Genomic DNA, 12,971 nt, shown 5'->3' on the forward strand with positions numbered 1-12,971 from the left:
GCTTAGAGCAAAATAGCTATATCCTATTTGAAAGATTAATGCTTAGATTATTGCATCTGTTTAAATGTTGAAGCATAAACTCTCACCAATTGAAATTCAATTCAATGGAGAAAAGGGGTTTTTTTCCAACTATAAACAAAGGTTTCTTCTGTCTTACTTGAACTATTTATAGAAAGAAATCAGAACTAAGCCAAACGACAGTGAGTCTGCAAAAACCCTGTAAAACACTACACCCTGGAAGATCAAACCTACTCCTAAAGAGGAACGTGGATAAGGCACTTGAAATATCACTCTCTCTCTCTGAAGGTCAATACTGAAGACTAGCTTAAGATTAGTCATGACATAAATGAGGAGCGTGACCAGAACCCTGTTGTGTCTAACTTAACACTATCCTCCACGAGAATTTAGGAGCTGAACTTTGTCAGGCATGGACTTTGCACAAAAAAGCGTAGCACAGAAAGACAGCAAGCAGGACTGCTCCATGCTTTGGGGCAGTAAACAGTGAGCAGAAAAAGCCTCTGAATACCAAGTACTAGATTAGACCAAGAACAAAGTAATATAAGCAGGCCATGAACATATTTAAGGGGAAAAGAAGCCAGAATATGGAAACAGCATCCAAATGGTAGTATGGGAACCAAGAAAGATCCCTAGACAGTTGTAAGGAGTTTGCTCAGTATATGAAAGGAATTATATGATATCTTGGCTGCGAGAGCAAGGGGCTGAGCTGGATAACACAGAAGAATCAGTCATATCTTCTTATGACTATGCAATTCTCCATAGGTATGCTTAAAGGAAGAAAAAGAAGCGTATTAAAAATATGTTATGAAAAGACACCAGAACCCATAAAACATGATCAAAGTAAAATCTAAGATCATCAGCTAGCACTCATGATTTCTTAGAATTTTAAAATATTTTATTTAAATAAGTTAGCTAGGATCTTTTTTAATACATCTTTTATGCTAGTCTAGACAGCATGATATCTGCCAGCATGTTATTTTGCGCAGGGATGGGTAAACCATCCTTTTTCAGCCCTTAAGAGTCAAATACATAATGTGGTTTTGTATGTGTATGTGTGTGTGCATATTTGTGCATAATCAAATTTCCCTATTTAATATTGAAGAAAAAATCTTGAGAGTCAATAAAAACTAAGAACTTTATATTTTATTTATTACAAAACGTGTTCTAATCTTTGCCTCCTTTCTCTGAAGGCATTTTATTCTGAATTTCTTATTATTTTTCTATATTGTTTCTTCTTATTCCAAGAGAAACTTGAAGCATGTGTTACCATTTAAAAGCAAGCTTAAAGCATTCTGCACATGTATAGCGTGTTGCAGGGGCTATTGTGAGGCAAAAAGAGGCAGAAAGATGTTTTCTTTGGGAGCCATAAATATTGGATTAATAAAAAGCAGTACAAATCACTACGAAATACGCCAGGGCTGATGAAGGAGATGTAGATGAAGGTTGTGAGAGGGAAGTTTGGAGCCACTGGTGGGACTGCTGAGCACTGGATTTAGTCATTCATGATCCAATAAGGTGAAGCAAGATCCAACTCGCAGGCACTGCCCTGTTCAACAGAGGTCTCGAGGGACAGGGTAGCCCCTTATGAGGGATAAGGCACTTCTGGAGCCTTTGCCACCCTGCATCTCTGCAAGCTGTCCTGAGGAAAAAAAGCTGTGGTTGGTCATGTAGACTACATCAGCAGGTGTGTCTATAGATGTTGAATTAAATACACAGGCTACATAAATACCAGCTTTTTGCAACTTTCAAATGCTTGATTTTGCCTCCTGAGTGTTTTGAGCACCATTCCTCCTTTGCATGCAGTTATCTAAACTGCTCACTATAAATACTGTCCCAGACGACTTCTTCCTTTATTTGTGTTACCACTCCAAATCTTCCTAGCCAGCCTCTCGTCTAAATTATTTCTAACTCAGAATCTCACCAGGACTTCAGACCAAGATCACAGATCAGTCATCAGTGTAAGTAAATTTTACGCTGCCCTTTGCCACGTCCACCTCATGGCCTCTTTGCCTTGAGGCAGCTCTAATGTTAATTTGAGGAGTTCGTCAGATGGATCAAGGATTTGATCTGGATGAATTTTTCTTTTTCCATATTGCCAGTTGCAGCACATCATTCGAAGGAAGGAAGGAAGGAAGGAAGGAAGGAAGGAAGGAAGGAAGGAAGGGAGGAAGGAAGGAAGGAAGGAAGGAAGGAAGGAAGGAAGGAAGGAAGGAAGGAAGGAGTGTGCAGCCCCCCTTTTACAGCAGCAGCTGGAATTTACATCAACTTAAGTTGATCTTGAAACTACATTTTAAAGTTTACAGCTCCCTTTCAAGCCTGTCTTTTACCTTCCACCATTAGATGTGCTTTCTAGCTTCCAATCCAAACTCCACCTGTGATATTTGTCTCGTGCTTTTTACCTCTTGCATGCATTCTGTAAATCTTAATAATTCCAGCTCTGTACAATGACTCTCCCACTGCCATCTGCTCTCTTAAGTACCTCCCCACACTTACCTTTTTGCGTTGTTGTCTATAATTGTATTTTGTTATTACTCTCTTCCTTGAGTCCAGCTCCTTTAGTATCCCTGATTCTGCCTCCCATCGCTTATATCTCTAGGCTGCATATATAGGTGCCACACACAACCAAAATCTAAGTGACAGTGCAAATTTACAAGTTGGTTTTAATATTTTGGCCTGGAAGATCTAGCTTGAGCTTGCTTTTGCAGTATGCACTGGAAAGATCTCAAAGGAGTGGATGATCTGATATTATCCATATGGCACTGCAGATTTTACCTTCAGACTTGAAACAATCACAAAATCCTCCCCTTCCCAGGTTCTTCCGTATTGCCAGGCAGGGGAACCCTGCCAATCCCAAATGCTAATACAAGAACTGGTCCACACTCAAAAAGAGTCAAGAGTCTTAAAACTTGGCCAGTGGCTAGGAACAGTGAAATCTACATGTACAATTCTTTTCTAGCATCTACCCTACATCACCATTGAAAGCTAACTATAAAAGGAAAAGAGAAGGAAAAGACATTCTTCTCTCCTTGTCCCTCATTTTACTACTACATCTGTTTAAAATTTTGTCTGCATACTACAAAACAGGAGGAGAATGAAAGGCATGTGTGCTGTGATGGCTAGTTAGTTGACATTTGTAACACATAATCATGAAATCATACACTGGTTTAGGTTGGAAGGGAACTTTAAAGATCATCTAGTCCAATCCCCCATGGCAAGGACATCTTCAACTAGATCAGGTTGCTCAAAGCCCTATCCAACCTGGCCTTGAATGCTTCAAGTGACAGGTCATCTGCAACCTTTCTGGGTAACTTGTTCCAGTGTCTCACCAGTGTCTCATCTCTGACATGTAAAGAATTACCTATAAATTATTTACCTGCTTTTAGAATTCCTGAAGTATTTTTATATTAGTTGAAAATACAAATATAGACAAAATAATTTTTTGCACATAGATGGATATCCAAAAACATACAGCTAAAAAATTAAATATGAACTATCATATACAATTAATACCTTTAAAATGTTCCTATACTTATCATGTTCTTTACTTAGACCTCATATTTTAGGAAGGACGTCAAATTTATTTCATATTGCCATAGAATCAAGCACTGCTTTGTTGTAGAAGGGAAAGTTGCAAGTAATTTTGGCCTAGTGATGCAGACCACCTGGAACATGAGCTATCTCATTCAAGATAAGCTTCTCCTAGATAATAACAATGGTGATACTTCATACCTTCCCCACTGTCACTGTTCTATGAGCTGTTTTGGAGTTTCTTGCTTGGGCAAGGAATCCCATTGAAGGTTAGGAACTATTTAAGACAACCAGAAAATGTTGATTTCAGCCTTAAGAATACTATCCTGTTTTATAGGAAGCAAAATCACCACATAAACTCCATATTCAGAACCACTGTAGATGCTTGTTAGAGCTGCAAACAGACCTTCCAACCCACAGACCATTCCTCTGTAATGTTTCAGTGCAAGATTAGCCTTAACTTCGAATTTCTGTATTTTTCTAGTCAAAATAATTCCCCATTCATCACTCTAAGTTAAAATGTATACACCTTTTCAAAAGGTACAAAAATGAAACAGAACACGCTTCTCTATTTGTATCACAACAGGAGAAGACACTCCTGTTTTGATACTTGTTTTCTTATCTGAATACAAGTATTACAGTTGTGAAGTTCTCTCTTTCTGCTCCTGTGACAACCTCTGCTGGATTATATAAATTTCATTAGGATTTTGCACTGCTGGTAAACAACTGGCTTTTTTTCATGTACAGAAACAGTCCTTGAGTCCAAGGAAATTTATAAGTGCCTCACGGCCACACATTGACTTCTCCTCTAGAAAGTCAGACTTTTTTTTATTTTTCCAGAGAGTTTTTCTAAGCCCACACCATGGCCCTATTTATTTCCCAAGCTGATGTTCCCTGTCTTTCACAATGTTGTCGTTGAGTACTGGTTCATCTCCACCCCGATAACTGAAGCAGCCACCAGGACATAAAGGTGTTGACCCAATTTCAACAGCTGACTTGTAGATATGCTTTATAGTGAACTCACCCAGGTGAAAATACGGCAATGGTATGACTGATAAGTAAACTCTATCTTAATGTCTGTTTTATTCTACTTGAGCTCAAATAACTCAACCACTTTGATTTGCTTAAAATGTTAATACTTTCACTGCAGATCAAAAAAAAATGAAAAAGCTCCAGATGACTCATTATGAAAGATACTGTTGTAGGAAAAGTGCCAGTAAGCTTGAAAAAGATCTTGCCACAATATATTTCATTTATACTAATGAAAGTATGACAACAACCAGTCATTAAGAGGGCTAAGTTCTCATCACACCTCAGTGGCCCACCAGAAAATTAAAAACTGTTATGGAACTAAGTATTTTATTAAATGCATATAGATCATCTAAAATTAATAATAATAAATCATTTTGTAGTTATTTTTAACCAAGCTAAAAGACAAATTATATTGAAATAAGGTGCAGTCCTGAACCATCCACACCCCTCAAAAGCAAATGAAAGAACAAATTAAGGATTTTGTCTTTCATTTACAGAAGATAAGGATTTTGCATCCTTAAAGCCTATTAAGCGTCCATAGCATTTAAATATATATATATATAATGCAGAAATGAGAAATTCACAGATGTGGCAAGGTAAACAGACCCATAGTCAAAATCACTGGATTCATACATCCTGATAAAAGCACTGCCCGTTAGCAGAATATAGAGCGGCTATATATTTTGCCCTATTAAAAAAGCTTGAATTTTGTTACTGATACCATTGCAGTGCTGGAATAGGTACCCAGTTACAAGCATGATGTCACAGTAGTGGATCAAATGGGGGAAACTGGTCACATCCCGCTTTAATTAAGCCCAGGAATTAAACTGGGCTGCTATATGCGGATCCCAAAGGGCAAGAGTAGTCATGAGGACTTACTGAGTCTCATTCTGATTAAAGTGTTTCCTTTGAATTATATTTAAAAATGTGTCTCCTCTCATGAAATCTCGTATTCATGTCACGGGAATTCTCAACATTTTACCTACAAAGCCACAGCTATTCTTTCATCTGGTTGGGATTGGTGGAGCTGTTGCGTTGTTCTTCCAAAGTTAACAATACTATTTTATTCTCTTCCCTTCAAACTCTTTCTCCACATAAAGCAGCCTCCAGCCTACACGTAAGGTATAACAGCTGGATGCAAATACATGGAAAACCAGCATCAATGAAAATGTACCGCAAAGAAATGCTGTAGCTAGATAATCCTCTCCTAAATTATTTTCTATTTGACCTCTTATGAACGTTTGTCATCTGAGAGCTGTTTTAGCACTACTAGACTGTAATTAAGTCTTCTGTATCTACTCTAACACAAAGAAAAACCAAGCAGATCACTAAATTCAAATCACGAGATGGACTTTAATACTTCTAAGGGCGAAGAAGCAACTTGCTATTTTAGCCCTGAAGCACACAGCTACGCCAGCACCACACACTTAGATACTCTGCTTTCCCTAGGACCCATGCTCTTTCCCTGACATGCCCAAGCACTTTTCACTCCTGACACTCATCCACATTGAACAAGACTGGGAAGGTAACTGCTTGTAGCTTTGTCCAGTGTCTGGCTCTTCACAGTTACATGTGGATCCCAGGAGGAATATACCCATTTTCTTCTATGTGCAAGAAAGTACAGCAGAAAAAAAAAAAATTACAAAAAAAGTACATTTACAGTAGATAAAATGCTAATAAAGAGGCAGCTTGGCATAAAGAAATATTATTCGTCTAAACATTTTATACCCACTCAGATTGAAACACACAGAGTACAATTTAAAACTAGTGAAGAAAGCAGGATTTACAGGGAAGAAACTATCCATTTGCTTTCAAATGGATTATACTACAGCTTTCTAAAATATATAAATATATTGTGATTGCATTCTGCATGGATACACTCTGAACCCCATCCCCCAAAATCCCAGGCAACACTGTGATAGTTTTCCTTTCTCTTGTTAAAAAGTTAAGAAAATCCGAGATCAACACGCAGCCACATGTAGTCTCATTTACTATGTCCAAATATAACAGCAATTTTGCCCTGCAACAAAATGCTTCTGAAACTGATGGGTAGTTGTAGTTTATGACGAAACAAAATACACACATTCTTCATTTGTGGAAGTACCACATCCACAGAATAAAAAATTCTTGGACTAAGTAATTTAGACTGGTATTGCAGAATGTTAATGTGCAATAACAGAAGAAAATATTTTGGTTGGCTAACAGTAGAGAGAAAACCCACCTTATTTTTATAGCGATAAGTTCCACACAATCAGAGTGACTTTTGAACTCTCCCTACACCATTTTGTTTACAGCAGCTCACAGCTTTATAAGGCTTATTTCAATAGCAAAAAAAAAAAAAAAAAAAGAAAAAAAAAAAGGCTTTAAAGGTAAATAAATCCGAAGTTTGAAGTTTTATCCAAGTCTCAAAATACAAATTCAAGGGAAGATTCATCTAGGTCACCATGTTATAGAACAACCTAAGTGTTGGTGTGCTGCCATTGGTATCAATGGGAATGACCACAGATCAAACTCACTGTTAACATTCCTTCAGCATTTTCATACCCAGCCAAAAGAGCTCTGGTCTTTTAGCTATTGCAATAAAGAAACATGTCACTTGGTCTTTCTTTTTTCTTTTTTCTTTTTTTTTCATACAAATATTCCGTCCATTCTTTTTCCTTTACCAATGTCAACCGCTAATCAATCGGCGTTAAGGAACTCGGTGCATAGGCTCCTGCAGCAAACACTGCTTTTCCACAAACAGCTAAATAATACCAAGGGAATTCTCTTAAAAATCCCATGAGTAAAACTATGCTAAGTTTTCCATCTACTGACACATTTTTGTGTTGCTTGGTAAAAGGAAACATTTATTTGTAAACATACTGTAGACACTCAATGTAAAATCTAAACAAAATGAGACATTACAGATCTGTTGGTAATTTTATCCTTCAGAAACATCCTGAATACTGATACCTCATGAGTGCTGAACACATGTAACTCCTAGTGACTTCAGCAGGAGTTGTGGCTATTTCAGCCTTCTCTGGATTAACACGAGGAGGCATGATTTTTATCAGCGCCGCATGTGATTTTAGCAGCAAACTCTATCAAATCAGAAAAAATGTGCCACATCGCAGAGCTCACCAAGAAAACGTATTTAGCCAGTAGTCAGGGTTCAGCAGAACAGCAGCTGACAAGCTAACACATATCACCCTTATTTATTTATTGAAACTGCTAGTGCACTGTGCTGGTTTACCATCTCTTTTTCTTACTCCTGTGTATCTTCAGGTATGACACATCAGGTGTTTCTCTCCTCTGCTATCAAGCATTAGGAATGGCACAACTCACTCGAAGCATGCTTTCTGCTTTCACAACAGCAGCCAGCCACAGCAGGAAAAAAAAAAATCCAAGGCAAACTTGTGTAAAATATTTTAATTTAGGCCAAGAAGAAAAAGAAATGATGAGAGGACTCTTGATAGTGCAAAACTACATCCATGACTCCTCATTTTTGTTGAACGCCATCTACGCAGCAAATGGAAAGATAGGATATTTTGGAATTGCATTAAGCTGGCAGGCAACTTAAATGTTCCCATACTATACAGCATGAAGGCCACCAAGAACATGTGACAGCAATCTTTTCAGTTCCTTTATAAACTTTTTGATGCAAAAATTATTCAACCTATTAGAAAACTATACGTACAAAGTGCTTTTTCACTTATGTTGGATCCACTAGGTTTCCTAAGCAAATCCAAGTTTCACAAGCAGAGAAAGGTAATGATTTTGAGCTTTGAATATTTGAAACTGCGTATCATTGTGAAGCCAGTTTTCCTTCCAAGTTCTTAAGCAAAATCACCTGCTTGTTTTAAAATAAACAAGGAAGACATGAAAAATCCATGAAAAAGAGCTAGGGGCTGTTATTCTGCTCTATATTAGGTGACACTCTGCAAATGGCACCCTGCAAGTTAAGTCTTAACTCCTTGTTAAAATGCAACTAATATCTGTATTACTCTGCTTCACACAGGTAAGTAAAATACAAAGTTGAAAGCATGCTGAAAGACTGAGGGAAAATCCATGACACAGGTAAATTACTTGATTGCCTCTGAATAAGAAATTGTTCCTCAGCAGGTTTTTATAATAGAATGTTTTCCTGTAGAAACACATTTCTGTCAACAATAGGAACAGTTAGCTGAAGAGCTGAAGGAAGAAAAACAGTCTAAAGCAACTTTTGATTTGGGAAGTAAACCAGGCTGTAATGCTTCTGCTGGATGGCCAAACTAATAATCTTTCGTCTTTTTCTCACTGAACACTAATATGTGACAGCAAATGATTCATTTGCTCTGGACCACAATGCTATTTTTCCCACTTATCCCCGGAATAACAGTCTCAGGCTGCTGGAAGAACAGAAACGCTGTCAATTCATGTTAGCCCTAAAGTTTTTCCCCTCGGCACTCCTCTACTGAGAAGCCAAGAGAGGAATGAGAGCCATCACCTTACAGGTGCCAGTAAGGTTCTATTAAAAGATGTCCTGGAGCACAAGGGACGGAACTCTGTGGAGAGCTCTGTAGCCTTCCTGCATCCTGGACCGATTCCTCTATCAGCAGCCTCTGCTATGCTCCTCGCTCCACATACAGTAACTGTTTGGAAGCTTTACCGCTCCTCATCCCATAAACACAAAATACAAACGCACTTCACACATCCATACGTGTGCACACAGACACACACACATACACACTCTCTTTCCACACACGTGCACACGGACACGCGCTCCCCCCTCCCCAACATCACATGCAATTCTTTCCGAGTCCCCTGTGTATTGCTTAAAAACACAAACCAACCACCCACACCACCCAAAAGGGGGGGGGGGAAAAAAAGCCCCAAACAAAACCCCTACAAAAGCCATCCCGCAGACCCCCCCTCCCCAAAACAACAGAACACAGAAAGGAAGAGGAAAAGGGGGCGGGGGGAGGTGAAGGAAAAAAAGAGCAGCTTTTTTTTCCCCCCCTCCTGCTGTTGCTGTGGCTCCCAAGCATGCAGTGCCAAGGAAGAGTAGTTCCCCACTTTCATCAGCTAGCTACATCCTTGGGATAAAAGGGAGCAGTCCGGAATGATGCTGAGGCTGCAGAAGGGAAAATAAGGCTTTGCAAACATGCCTGACTCCCCACGAAATTCTCGCCTCCTCATCCCCTCCTCCCTAAAACCTACCCTAAAAGGGGAGGGGGGGGAGGGAGGAAAAAAAAAAAACACCAAAACAAGAACAAAAGCAAAAAAACAACACACAAGGAAAAAAGTGATGAAAAGACACAACTCACCTTAACAAGGGGTGTTGGATGGGGTCAGAGAGGAGGAAGGGTATATAAAAAGATCTATTTTTAGCAGAGGTTGTGATAGTATTGGAACACACAGACACAGGGTTTGGAAGCAGGGAGAAGAGTATAAAAAAACGAGGGGAAGAGAAATTATCGAGAAGGTGCGAGTCAGTCTGGCGGAAGAGAGTCCCCAAGGGAAAAAAACCAAAAAAGATAAAAATAAAAGAAAAAAAAACAACCCCACGACCACGAAATGCCAAGAGGAGAAGCAGAGAGAGCGTGGCGGAGCCGGGGTTTTGTTTTGTTTCTCTTGGCTGGGGGCGGGCGGAGGCGGGGGGTCGCGCTCTGGGCGAGGGTCCCCTGCGTGGCTGTCCCCGCGGGGTCCCCGCGGCTCGGGGCGGCCGGGGCTCAGCTCCTCGCCCGGCTGCGGCGCTCCCGCGGCTCCTCTGCAGCCGCCGCTCCGCCGCCGCCGCCGCCCCCGCGCTCCCGCCCGCGGGCGCCCCCCGCCGCTGCGGGGACGGGGCGCGGGGGCGCTGCCGGGGCAGGGCGGGGCGGGGACGGGGATGTCGGAGCGTCTGTGTGTGCGTGTGTGTGTGTGAGTGTGTGTGTGCGTGGCCGGCGGCGAAGCGGCGGTGCGGGGTCCGAGGGGTGCCCTTCCCGCCAGGCGCCTCCGTGCGGGATGCGGAGCGCAGCCCTCGCGCGGGGTGGTACCCGTGGGGGAAACGGGGCTCGGGTCTGCGAGGCGAAACTTGGGCGTGCTGAAAGTCATCCGGCTCGTTATTAGAGGAGTGGTGGGTGTCGGTGGCCCGTAAGCTTAGAGTCATAGAATCATAGAACAGTTTGGGGTGGAAGGGACCTTAAATCTCATCCAGTTCCAACCCCTCTGCCACGGGCAGGGACACCATCCACCAGATGAGGCTGCCCAAGGCTCCATCCAACCTGGCCTTGAACAAACCTCCAGGGATGGGGCAGCCACAGCCTCCCTGGGCAACCTGTGCCACTGCCTCACCACTCTCACCGTGAAGAAATTCTTCCTTATGTCTAGGCTAAATCTGCCCCTCTCCAGTTTATACCCATTGCCCCTCATCCTATCGCTACAAGCCTTCATAAACGGTCTCTCTCCAGCTTTCTTGTAGCCCCGTCAGGTACTGGAAGGTCACCATAAGGTCTTCTCAGAGCCTTCTCCAGGCTGAACAAACCCAGCTCTCTCAGCCTGTCCTCGTATGAGAGGTGCTCCAGCCCTCTGATTATCTTTGTAGCCCTCCTCTGGGCCTGTTCCAACAGTTCCATATCCTTCTTATGTTGAGGATTCCAGAACTGGACACAATACTCCAGGTGGACTCTCACAAGAGAGGAATAGAGGGACAGAATTACCTCCCTTGCTCTGCTGGCCACGCTTCTTTTGATGCAGCCCAGGATATGGTTGGCCTTCTGGGCTGTGAGAGCGCATTGCCGCCTCATGTCAAGCTTCTCATCAACCAGCACCCCCAGGTCCTTCCTAGGATCAGAAAATCATAGCATCACAGAATCATAGGGTCATAGAATCAAATTATAGAATAGTTTGGGTTGGAAGGGACCTTAAAGATCATCCAGTTCCAACCCCCCTGCCACGGATGGGGACACTTGAGGATCATTCAGTATGGTTGAGAAAAGCACCAGCAACAAGCTGGGAGGCTGAGAGCTGTACTTATTTCCATTAAAAGTAGTAAAACTGCATCCAGCCTTGCCGTCAGTATGGAAGCATGGCTCACAGAGAGTGGCGCCAGCAGGTGATGTTCATGCTTGATCCAAATGGAAGCTACTCACCGCACTTTTTTTGATGCGGTCCGTCAGAGGGTCACATTTGTCTTAAACAGCTGACAAAATCCTGTAAACATTTAGATGTTACAGAAGCAAGATTTTATTCGACTTGTCACTCCCAGAAATACTCTGCAATTAAAAATAAATCCTGTGAAAGTTGTTTTTAAGTAGATAAATATAAATTCTTTGGAAGCCTTTTCACATTTTCATCGTCTAGATTGAAAGGAGTCAAAATAAAAAGGGAAGAGTGTAAATGCAGAGCAACAATTGGGCTTTTAAAAAGTTTTATTTCTACCTACAGTGCTATTAACAATTGTAATTAAATGCATCTGGTTTTAACACCACCGTTACACTGAGACAAGCACTAGTGCATGTAGTAAATAGTAGAAGGATATGCTCCAGTGTATAAACTGATGCTAAGAAAGACATTTACTCAAACTAGTATCATTTGTTGATACTTGGCAGTAGATGAAGCCATCTGGAATGAGAGTTGTGTAGGTACCAGGGTATGTAATGGTTGCTCTTAAATACTGGCCTTGGTACCTACAGGGGGACAGTGTATGCACCATGTGGGGACTGCAGGCAGCCTAGCTGAACACATCGTGATGGCCAAACCACCTAAGACCGTACTGCTGGTGTAATATGGCAGGGGATGTGGAGTGCCCAGTTTCATTCTCCAGTTAGAGATTGGCTTTAGTCTTACCGGCACCTTTGGACCACTCCCACAGGGCTCTCAGGAACAGTTCTCTCTGTGCTCTGGCTTCCCGGACGCTCTTGGCTGGGATAGAGGAGCAGGTTAAGTATTTTGCACCCAAGTGTTGGTTGGAACTGGAACATTTTTGCTAAATAATCATTCATTAAACAGAAAAATACACTCTCAGAACTGAACAACAATTTTTTTATGTTATATCTGGACTCTTTTCCCTCCTCCAGAGAAAGAGGCTTCCTATGGGTTTGCAGTAGAGGAACTGGAGGAATAATAAGCTTTCCAAATCTCTCGTATGAAGTAGAAATAAAATAAGAGGATGTAGTTCCTTCAGTGAGCTTCTCACAGGAGCCAGAAGATCTTCTTCTGCCTTGGTGCAAGCTCAGCTTCTGTCTGTTTCTTCTCCAGTTTCTTCCATGAACAAAATTGTTCAGCAGTCTAATGTCTGAACACAAGATTTTACAGGATTTGGATCATGTCTCCCTTTTGTGAAATCAAATATATACAAAATTATTCACAGCCACACAAAGGGGAGTAAAGACATTGGAAATAAACTCTGCACTGCTTGGAGCCCTGATTTCTGCAACAACTAAGTTGGGGAAATG

General features: G+C 41.5%; 1 protein-coding gene across 10 annotated transcripts in view; it reads right to left on the bottom strand.

Moving 5' to 3' along the window:
• LOC104061156 (poly(rC)-binding protein 3) overlaps positions 1 to 10,084 on the bottom strand; it is a 508,057-nt gene extending 497,973 nt beyond the window's left edge. For 4 of the 10 annotated variants that reach the window (XM_054057134.1, XM_054057130.1, XM_054057124.1 and 1 more), the window contains exon 1: positions 9,864 to 10,080. The gene's annotated coding sequence lies outside the window, so the exon portion shown is untranslated. Of the gene's footprint in view, positions 1 to 9,863 lie in introns of all 10 variants that reach the window. The other 6 variants (XM_054057129.1, XM_054057132.1, XM_054057135.1 and 3 more) reach the window with 5 other exon arrangements.
• Between the last annotated feature and the right edge of the window lie 2,887 nt (positions 10,085 to 12,971).

The sequence above is a fragment of the Cuculus canorus genome, chromosome 2, assembly GCF_017976375.1.
Source record: "Cuculus canorus isolate bCucCan1 chromosome 2, bCucCan1.pri, whole genome shotgun sequence".
Taxonomy (NCBI): Eukaryota; Metazoa; Chordata; class Aves; order Cuculiformes; family Cuculidae; genus Cuculus; species Cuculus canorus.